Below are 7,861 nucleotides of genomic sequence, written 5' to 3'. Positions count from 1 at the left end.
TGTTATGATCATACTAGTTTCCGGGGAGCGGGGGTGTCCTGCCCCTTCACACATACGCACGAGCTCCTTCCAATGCAAGGCAGGCTGGCTCCCTCAGCACCTTGGCAGTGTGACAGGTGAATGGCAGTTGGAACAGTGATCTGCCCACAGAGGCTGTGAGGTCAGCATGTAGGTCAGCTGCCTTGGTAGATGGGAGAAAAGGGTATCAGAGTTCATGACCTTTGCCACCAGAGACTCTGAGTGCTCTTTCTCTGGGGAAGGTACTGAGGTCATGACTTCCTGTGGTTGGGTCTGGGATGAGCTCTGTGTGATTCCCCATGTCTATGAAATATCAAATCAGGGCTCCTCAGTTCATCAATGTGGGGACAGTGTCTGTTGGTCCCTCCCCTCCCCTTCCTTTCTTTTCCCTCCCCTTCCTCTTTTTCCTTCTTTGGATTTCCTTGAGAATATGGTCTCTCTATGTAGCCCAGGCTAGTCCCAACTGTGCAATCCTCCTGCCTCAGCCTCCTGAGTGTCAGGATTACAGTTATGTGGCACCATGCCCAGCTGTCTGTTACCATACCTCCAGAGCTTTGCTAAGGGGCCTGACGCGTAGTAGGTTTGCTGGCACATAGTGGGTGCTTGTTTAATGAATGAATGGATGGTTCGATGGGATTCCCCATGAGCTATGCCTGATCTGCGAATCCCCACTCCATGCCTGCCCTAGTGCCAGTGCTAACAGATCCCTGTTGCACCTCCGTATGAGCCCAGAGGCGACCCCATATCCAACCACTTCTGGTTCCCATCAGCTGTCAATCAAAGCTCTTCAGTGTGCCAGTCCATCTGAAGCACATCTGTGGTCACAAAACCAAGTGCCTTCTCTAGCCACTGCATCCTGTGGACCAGGCAGGGCAGAGCATGACTCAAGTAGCGGTCTTTCCGAAGGGGTTGGTCATATTATCTTGACATCACGCTGTGTGTAATATCAGCTGATCAATAGCTGGGCTTCCTCTGTCTGTGCCACAGTGTGTGAACTGGACCCGGCTCCTCATTGCTTCTTCTTGGACATAATGGCATACTGCTCAATGGCAGCCTCTCTCCTGCCATGGGGCTTACGAATCACGTGAGGGCTTTGATCTGCTCGTGATTCTGTGTTTGTGATCAGCACTCCAGAGGTTTAGTCCTTGTCGGGACAGATACCTGAGAGGAATATACAACACACAAAGAGGAAGGGGTCCCTTTTGGCTTGTGGTTTCAGAAGGTTCGCTGTGTGGGTAGCTCAGTCTGCTCTTTCTGGGCCATGGTGAGGAGAAGCCAGGGAGCTTCCCCCACAGCGAAGAGCAAGCAGGGATTAGGGAGGAGTCGAGACAAGATCTCTCTTTCTGGGGCCACGCCTCCAGTGACCCATCACCTCTCAGCGCCTGCGTGTTATGAACCTGTCAGTGGATCCGCCCACTCATGCAGGCACATCCCTCTGCCTGCTCTCACCGTTCAGTGGCACTGCATCTGGGGAGCAAGCCTTCAACCTGGAAGCCTTTGGCAGTGTGTATGTTGGGTTGGGGGTGGGGGTGGGGGGTCATCTCATTTCACAGCCTGACATTAGGGTTTCTACACTCATCCTCAGGAAGCCTGTGAGGATGGGCTAAACAGGTTCAGGTGTTACAGTTCCATCGCATGACTGGTCTGTTCACTGTGTGTTCTTAACGACAAACACTCTGTGCCTTAGCTGCCTCAGCCGCAACAGGTCAATAAAATTTATTCTTCCCCTGTAGGCTTGCTGCAGAGTTGACATGTTTGGATGATCAGCAGAGAAGAGAGCACCCCAAGACCGTTAGCCAGAGCTGGTTTATGTTTAACCTGACATAGCGCGCAAAATAAAAGTTGTTCTTCTGGTGGGCTTGATCATCTCACTTTAAAAATAACGAATTGCACGTAGAAAATTCCTCAATCCTTTTCGGCACAGCGAGAAAGCTCTACCAAGACTGAGCCACACAAATGCTTTTCTCTCCAGCCCATCCATGCAAACTGATACATATATCTCTGCATCACTCTCCAAGTTCATCCCGCGAAAAGATGCAACGGGCATGCTGTGCTCTCTTCACCTGCCCTGCTGGCCAAATGCATCCCCCCTCCATTCCATTCATGAGCATCAAGGCCTTGCTGAGTCTTCTCACAGTGGGAAAAATATCCCTTGCTTCTGCCTGCACACACTTCCTGCTGATAGACTCCACATACACACACACACACACACACACACACACACACACACACACACACTCTTACACACACACACACACACACACACACACACCCTGAATTCTTTCTCTTCCCCTGTTCCCAAGTCCTCTGTCAGCATCTGTTAGATTCTCGTGGGAGAAAAAAAAATGACTTCCTAAAGTGTTCAAAAGTCTTTCCTCGGTTTGTTATTAAAGCAATTATCTAACATAACACACCGAAGTCGCTGAAGGTATTCTAATAGGAAACAAATGTGAAGGACGGGCCCGACTTGGGACTCTTGATTGAAAAATGAGGGGAAGGTGATTAGGTGGGGGAAGCAAGGGAGGAAGGATTTCCCACCTGGCCTTGGATGGGACATCAAAAGGATGCTATTTATAATCATTACTGTTATGTCTCAGTAGCCCTATGCTCTTCCCTGTCCGTCCCCACCCCCACCCCCCACTACTGCATGTAACCCAGTTTATGTGGTGGTCATTCTTAGTGCTGAACACAGGGGCTGCATCCCAGACAAAGCTTGCCCTGTCTGATACCTGTATGATACCTGATACGGTGGGCTCTTCATATGATTATCAGTATCTTTCCAGATTCATTTCAGCTCTGCAAGAGGCAACGGCCCACCATAAATACCAACACCTACAACAGGTAAGCCTGGGTACCAGGGCCTGGAGAAAACTCTGATTTTCTGGGAGCATGGGCCAAAGATAGAGTGAATGCTATCAGTGAAAAGATCTGAGGAGAGGGAAAATACATCCACTCTACAGCTCATTCCCAGAAACCTGAGACACACCAATCACTGTTCTTTGTGCTAGAGAATATTGGAGAAAATAAATGTTGACATCAGTGTGCAAGATAGGTTTAATTTGGAGCCAATACCCATTGCTCCCATTGCCTGACAGGTGCTAACTGGAGCCATGCATGGCACAGAGAGATTCTGAGCAAAAGAAGAATGAGGAGGAGGAGGAGGAGGAGGAGGAGGAGGAGGAGGAGGAGGAGGAGGAGAAAAGAAAGGAAGAAAACAAATCTGAAATTGATTATTGATGTCTGCCCTGGGCACAGTATAGACACTTAGCACTGAGCTTATCCAATGGTACTCTTCAACTTAATGTGCATGCTGAGTGCCTGGGATCTCGAGTGATACACACTGATGTAGCAGGTGAGGGAAGCCTGAGAGTCTGTTCCTAGAAGGTTCACAGCTGTTGCTGGGTTGCTGGTTCAATAAGCACCTGGCAAAATTGACCAGCAAAACCACCACCGTATCACCAGACCCATCATTCACTTGGCCAAATAACATTGTCTAAGTCAAGGCTTTTTACACATTTTATACACCTAAGACATCTTTTTGCCTGAGAAGTTTTCATATGACCCTACAAGTGTAGCCATACTGACCGACTATGCAGGGAAAAAAATCAGAAAGAACTTTTTTTTAAAGCAAGTTTTTGTTATGCATATCACTTTATTTATTAAAGATGAAGACAAATTTACATACTAATGAGATGAATATATTTGTTTATTTTACATAATTAGATCTCAGCTGAATGTTTGAAGACTTTCAGAGTTGATTGATATTTGGATTTTAGAATTCTTAATGCTAAAATGCTACTCAGAATAAAAACCACAGAGGGAGAGGGCAGGTATATGTTTAAAGTCACTTCAGAAATTTTTGGAAATTCTGTACTAATCTCAAGGCAAAATTCAGTGAATAAATTTTTTCCCCTCTAGGAAACTCAAGTCAGCAACCACAACATCAAAGATTCTAATCCGGTTCAATCCAAAAACATACTTAATAAGGAATCAATGCGGAGAAACCTTAGAAGTCTTTGTTTTCTGTGATTCAGCCGTTGTGTGCTTGTAAGAGCAGAAAGCTTTGTGGGCACGGTTGGAACACTTCAGTCTGTATTCCGCTTTAGTCTGGAATCTGAGCTGAGGTGTTCCAGGGAGTGTCTGCTGGCATCGTGTGCTGTGACAACCAGCACAGGACAAAGCTTGTAGGCTTATGTGGTCAGAGCCAGTGCAATCCCATGATGCAACACGGGCTAGGGCTATCCCCAAACACCCTAAATCGCCTTACAAGTTTGATTCTGAATTAATTTCTTTCTGATCATCAGGCACTGAGAATCCTTTCATTATTGCCTCATTTCTCCCAACCCCCATACTGTGTTACATGACCTCATATGGAATCACAGTCACAACAGATTAATAGGCTGTGAGCTAAATCTCCGTGTCGGAGAGTGAGGGCTTCCACGGGGATTCTAGAAGGGCGATTTAGCATCATCTTGCTCCTGAGTTTCTCTCAATTATAGTGTTGGCCCAGTAGTTTCAATCTTCACCCTGTGGCTTCCTATACTGGGAAAGACACAGTCATCTACAGGATCCTGTAGCCTCCTCCCACAGCCCCATCCAGATGTTCAGATATTTTTTTCCCCTAAAACCAACATTAAGGTTCCAACTTCAAGTCTCTGGGGGCCTCCTAAGTCCTCAGCCTAAAGTTCCTGAAGATTTCATTCCTGGGTGAGCCTTGGGGCAACACCACTGCTTCCTGGCTGAGCAGAGGGGACTTCAAAGGTCTACTTTCTTGTGGTATTTCAGACCCTCCAGCCTTGGCCAGAGACCATCCACCTAGGGGCCTCTGAGAGGGAAAGAAGGGAAAAAGGAAAATGTCACTCATCAGCCTCCTCCCTTCCCAAACAAGGGTTCCTGCTTGGACCAAGTAGGAGCATGTGTGGAAGATCGGAAGAGACCAGGCAAAGTTAATTCACCCCCTGGTTCATCTCTCCATTTAAATCCCATCCTCCCAACTAGGGTAGGCAGATCTGCCATCTACTTCCCAAGTACTCTGTGGAGAGACTGGAGATAACACCAAATCCAAGACCATCTCCCAACCCAAAAGTATAAGAGCTCTGCCTGCTGAGTCAGGACATGAGCAGCTTCCCGAGCAAGAGTACCTAGTGCTGAGTCAGAAGTGGGTAGGCCTGAGAAGCCTTTCCCAAGTGCTTTCCTCCTAGATGGCAAAGGAAGTCTCCTACAGGTTCAACTGGGAGTTTACAGAGAAAGCTGGTCCAAAAGATGACACAGTGCGGGGCGTGCCTGAAGTCAGATCTCCTTCTAGCCATTTCATTATAGGAATGAGGTACCAGCTACTTCCTGCTAACCTGCCAGTCACAATCCCTTCCACTGAGTGGGTCTTGCTTGTCCTCAGTTGTCACAGTCCGGCCACGCTAGTCAAATCATGTGAGACTGGCCTTAAATCTGGGTCTACTTCACAGTTGATCGACACCACACAGCTGACTCAATGTTGATGTCCTTACATATGACAATGTTCCCCCAGAATCTACAAGACATTTAAAAGAAGCATCCTTGCAGAGATAAATAGGAATATTGAGATTAAACTAACCTTGTAGGTATGATGAACTCAATGACAAGTGTCTGGGGGGTATGTGTACACCTGCTTGTGTGGGCACACACGTGATTATGGATGTGTGTGTTTACGGAGGAGGACAGATGTTAACCTCTGGTCTCATTCTCAGGAGACTCCCTACTTTGCTCTTTACGACAGATCTTGCACACCATGAAGCTCTACGATTTGACTTGTGTGGCCGGGCAGTGACAGGCATGGATGCTCATCTCCTTAGCACTGTGATGACACGTGTTCACCTCCACACCAGGCACCATCTTATGGAGGTTCTGTGGCACCAAACTCTGGTCCGAGTGCTTGGGAAACAAACTCTTTGCTGACTAAGTGAGATTCCCAGCCCAGTCGAGCATCTTTATAAGACAAATACGAAAGGAAGTTTGAGAGGCTGGGGGGAGAGGTGTCACACAGTACATGGGGTCTTCCAGTGGATGTTGGGATCAGAGATGCAGCCACACCCCAAAGATGCCTCTGACCCTTGAGGCTGGAAAGAGGAGGGCGAGTCCCCACCCACTCCAGGTCTCCCACAGGATGTGCAGCCCTGCTGGACATTGGCTTCCACATCAGTGATAATGAGTTCTTGCTTCTGGCTTTCAGTACTATGGGCAAGTGACTTTCAGTTGCCTGAAGCCAGTGGTTCCCAAACCTGCAAATTCTGGGTCCCTTTAGTACAGTTCCCCATTTTGTGGTGATCCCCCAACCATAAAATTATTTCGTTGCTACTTCATAACTGCAACTTTGATACTCTTATGAGTCCTTATGTAAATATCTGATATGCAGGATATCTGATATGCTAACCCCCCCATGCAAAAGGGCCACTTGATCCCCCAAAGAGTCGTGACCCCCCCCCCAGGTTGAGAACCACTGCCTTAAAACTGCCATGTGAATGGTAACTCTTCATCGTAGTCATAGATCTGCCAACCCCTGAGCAGTTTACTGTTTCCTTGTCAAGAGGTCGGATGAAATCAAACGAGCCAGGACCAGGTGCCCAGCTCTGGCGCTCGCTGGCTGTGTAGCCTCTCACAGCTCCTGTCCTCGCTGTCAGCTTTCTTACTTACAAAATGAATGTAACCATCTTCCCATATGATTTGTAGGTAGGTTTGCATCAGCTGCTGTTCTCGTGATGGGGACTGAATATCTGATGAAAGGAAGGGAAAGTTTACTTGGGGGGGGGGGTCTGAGGGGACAGTTCCATTACATTTGAGATAGCAAGAGTGTGATGTAACTAGCCACATGGCACCATGGCCGCAAAGTGGAAAGAGACGAGATGCTGGTTTTCCCCTTTTGATTCAGTCCAGGATCCTGTCCCAGGGAATGGCGCTGCACGCGGCCCAGAGGGTGGGTCTTCCCACCTCACTTAAACCTCTCTGGGAATTCCTTCAAAGACTTACCCAGGGGTGCGTCCCTTAAGTGAGTCTAAATCCATAAACCTGACAGTTAAGATTAACCATCAAGGGATTAATAATGTGTTTTAAGTTCTTAGTGGAGTGCTGAATAAATGGCTGGACTGTCTTACACAAAAGGGTGCTTGCGTTTCTGATAATGGGCCTGACAAAGTCAACAAAACCAAAGTGACCTTTGACCTGTTGCTTCGGGAAACTTCTGGAAGTACTGAGTAGCACACCTCCGCTGCTGTTTTTGTCAGAGCACTGGGTGTCTCGGTTCCTTACAGAGGAGGGGTAGGAATGATACAAAGAAGCTCCAGGATTCTTCCAGACCCTCATTGGTTGAGAGTTTCAGAAACAAAGCGTGAGAACTGGACAAACCACGCATGGAAGCTGTATTTTAAGATCAGCCATCCAACAGTTGTTGGAAAGTCTGCCCAGCAGAGCCTGCCTCTATGCATCCCCCCCGCCCCCCTCCGCCGAGGCTGCACCCCGCCTCCCCGTCCCTCCCAACATCTGCAGCAGAACTGACAGGAAGAATTGGCAAAAGACAGTCCCCAGGGAGATGGTCATGTCTGGGAGAGTTCACATATCCACTCCCGTAAGCCTGGTGATGTGGCTGAACAAGGAATACACAGCGAAGAAGCGGTGGTGTGTGCACGTGCTGGGTACAAAGCCTGCTTCCTTCATTCCAGAGGCTAGAAAAAAAGCATCCTATCAGGCAGGAACAACAGCCACATCCCCAGACTGTCCAATCGGTCTTCCCAGGGCTCCTAAGCTCATCCTCAGAAAAGCTGCCATCCATCCACCTGCTAGTTCTCATTGCAATTAAAAAAAACAAAACAAACAA

General features: G+C 48.0%; 1 long non-coding RNA gene across 1 annotated transcript; it reads left to right on the top strand.

The window, feature by feature from the left end:
* Positions 1–1,437: 1,437 nt before the first annotated feature.
* On the top strand, positions 1,438–7,143 carry Gm7538 (predicted gene 7538). Its single transcript, NR_046033.1, has 3 exons — positions 1,438–1,525; positions 2,802–2,859; positions 5,771–7,143. It is a non-coding gene; the product is annotated as a predicted gene 7538 (long non-coding RNA).
* Positions 7,144–7,861: the final 718 nt, after the last annotated feature.

The sequence above is a fragment of the Mus musculus genome, chromosome 5, assembly GCF_000001635.26.
Source record: "Mus musculus strain C57BL/6J chromosome 5, GRCm38.p6 C57BL/6J".
In the NCBI taxonomy this organism is placed as follows: Eukaryota; Metazoa; Chordata; class Mammalia; order Rodentia; family Muridae; genus Mus; species Mus musculus.
Note: the sequence above shows the minus strand (reverse complement) of the source record. Positions and strands in the feature narration are given on the sequence as shown.